At 36.1% G+C, this 3,174-nt stretch overlaps 1 pseudogene; it reads right to left on the bottom strand.

The window, feature by feature from the left end:
- Positions 1–3,174, bottom strand: part of LOC107745151 (gonadotropin-releasing hormone II receptor-like) — a 12,909-nt pseudogene that overhangs the window by 1,593 nt on the left and 8,142 nt on the right.

The raw sequence follows: 3,174 nt of genomic DNA, 5'->3' as shown, positions 1-3,174 counted from the left end.
TGTGTGTGTGTGTGTGTGTGTGTGTGTAAGAGAGTGAGTGTGTGTGTGTGTGTGTAAGAGAGAGTGTGTGTGTAAGTGTGTGTGTGTGTGTGAGAGAGAGAGAGTGTGTGTGTGTGTGTGTGTGTGTGAGAGAGAGAGTGTGTGTGTGAGTGTGTGTCTCTGTGTGTATTTGCGGCACTAAGAACAGAAGGCAGGGTCAGGTTGACTGTGTTTAATTGGCTGTATTACCAGCTGGTATTTCTGACAGTGTTTACAGTGTTTGTGATGCAGCATGTGGGTCTCTGAAGAACAGTGATGTTCATTTATAGAGAGATTCATCATGTTATTTCAGAGTCCAGTTACTGTTGTGCACAAAAAATCAGCAGATCTGACCGATACACGTCATCCAGAGTCAGATGTTGAACATCACATCAGTCCACATGGAAATGACTGAAGCCAGTTTGAGCTTCCAGTAGCTCCATCAGGTCATGCATGGGTTCAGTTCCCAGAAAAGCAAGAAAGTTATTCTCTGTAAAATATATTTATTACTTTTGTATGGGCAGAAATTCTGAGCAAAAAAGTCACATTGTGCAGGATCGATGCTGCTGCACCATTATGTGTATATCAGTATTTTTGTCTAGTTTTCCAGTACAGATATCTAAAGATTCTTAAATCAGAATACATTCACTGGAAATGCAAAATAACATGAGATATTAAGTCTTGTTTAATGAGAAATGTAAAAAATATCAACTGGTTTTCACTTTGAATGAAGTAGATTTTTCCGATCCTATTAGCAGATATTTATTAGATCAAACAAGGCTTCTTATCTTGTGTAATTTTGCATTTCCTGGAAAACAAGACAAAAATACTGACAAAGAAGGACTTTTTGCAGTGTCTATGTTGGCAATTAATGAGCTGTAAAGTGGACCAGATTAAATGCCAGTCCAAAAATGCCTAAATAAAGTTGTAATGCAAACAATAACAGTCACTCTGGACGCAAACAACAGCGTAAACAACATACAGAACGAGTTTGACGCAGACGTTTCAACGCGTCCAGCTGCTTTAATAACAAAAGCATGCTGAGAAATCTGTGAAGTTATTCTAAAACTGCAGAGGCTTCTGGGTAAATCTGCTCTGAGCTCTCTTCATTAGTTGTGTATGAACCCCGCGGCGCTCCATACAGCGGCAGCAGCGGGCGAGATCGGCGCGGAACGAGGGCGTGTAGAGGCCGTAGATCACAGCAGGTGTTCAGGTTCCCGAACACGAAGAGCAGGTGATGGATGTACTCGGGCGTGACCTTCAGCATCTGCGGCTGGAACCAGTACCAGATGCCCAGCAGATAGTAGGGCGTCCAGCAGACCACGAACGACAGGACGATGATGATGGTCATCTTCAGCGTCTTCATCCGGGTCTTCGGGATCATGTCTGTGCCGCTGCGTCTCAGAGACTCGCCGGCTGCAGACACAAACACAGCATCAGCGATCAGAGCTGTTCCTCAAACAGAAGAGCGTCACGCTCGCAACATCAGGGTCATGGGTTCCATTCCCAGGGAATGCATGACGTGATTTGCATTTATGAATCTGGCAGATTTATCCAAAGCAACTTACATTGCATTCAGGGTATACTTCTGATCAGTTTTTGCTTTGCCTTGCTCTGCTGTTTGAGCTACAGGAAGGCTGAAACTAAAACTGATCAAACATCATCAGGCTTGAGTGCGATGCAAATCAGATAAAAACATCTATCAGATGCATGAGTGTAAATATGAAACGAGCTGTTTAGACTTGACTCAGCACCAGTATTATTTTAGTATCTTTGAGATACTATTATAGTTTTTAGTACATCATGTTAAAGTAAACAAAAATTATAAATGTTGCCCAATTTTATTTTATTATTTCAGTAACATTTTTTAAAATATTTTTTTAGTTAACAATGCTTTGCATATTAAACTGCTAAAAGTATTTTAACATCCAAAAAATTGCATCAAATGTACAAAAAAAAAAAAAAATTAAATGCTTTTTTAGGTGAATATGGTGCAACTGGACAGTTTTTGTTGTAAAATCCTAAAATACTGGGAAGGTTTTTGCAACTGTTTTTGCTTCACATTCATCACGCGCAGACGCGAGTCTTTTCAACATACTGAAAATATCTGCAAAAATTTAAAAATAAAAATTAAACATCTTTTCAAAAAAATATATTAAAGATTCATTTAGAAATGAAGATACTCAAAAGCAAATTTCAGCTAATTCAAAATTTTTGATTAATCTACAAAAAAAAATAGTGATTCATTTTCTAAATATATTAACAGTCATAATCATAATTAATAACCTCCAACTTAATAATAAATTTTATTTTATATTAATATTAAATAGTATTCTATAAAGCACCTTTAAAGTGAGCTTCTCTCAGATTACAGATTAAAAGAATAAAGTAAACATGCATAATAAGAGAATGAATATGAAATGAATATGTACTAAAATCCTGAGAGGGGCATTATGGGTATCTGCAGCCGCTAAAATTAACTCTTTCCACACCTGCCGATGGAGAAAAATTGAGCAAATGTACCAGACATAAGTATTTCTAACTGCTTATGAAACTGTGTTTTGTGTTCTGGGTATTGCAAATGTATTGTTGCCTTATCAAGAGTTTTTTCTTGTATATCAGTGTCAGTCCAGCAGGTTATTGAGTCATTCGCAGCATCATATCTAGCCACATAAGACAAAATCATGCTTTGGTTAAAAAAAAAAAAAAGTTATAATTATGAGATAAAGAAATTGAGATTAAAAAATCAGAATTATGGTCAAAACATTTTTCAACATAATTTCAACTTTTTATGTATAATATAATTATGCCCTTTTCTCTCATAATTATGATTTTGTATGTCATATTTTTGACTTGTGTCATAATTATTTGATGACTTTTTACTTAACTATGACTTTTTATCTCATAAGTTTTTACCTTGTAATTATGACCTTTTATCTCATAAATATGATTTAGTATGTCATACTTTTTGTCATAATTATGACTCTTTATCTCATACTTTTCATTTTTATCTCATAATTCATGTTTTTCTCATCATTAAACCGCCCATCGGTTTATGGCGATGGGCGCATGCAGCGACCGGCAGTGAATGAGAGTTTGGCGTCCTGTTTTATGTGGTTTTATTCATTTTAAACGTTTTTATTGTCTTGTATTGTC

The sequence above is a fragment of the Sinocyclocheilus rhinocerous genome, unplaced genomic scaffold (genome assembly GCF_001515625.1).
Source record: "Sinocyclocheilus rhinocerous isolate Xijiao unplaced genomic scaffold, SAMN03320098_v1.1 scaffold828, whole genome shotgun sequence".
NCBI lineage: Eukaryota > Metazoa > Chordata > Actinopteri > Cypriniformes > Cyprinidae > Sinocyclocheilus > Sinocyclocheilus rhinocerous.
Note: the sequence above shows the minus strand (reverse complement) of the source record. Positions and strands in the feature narration are given on the sequence as shown.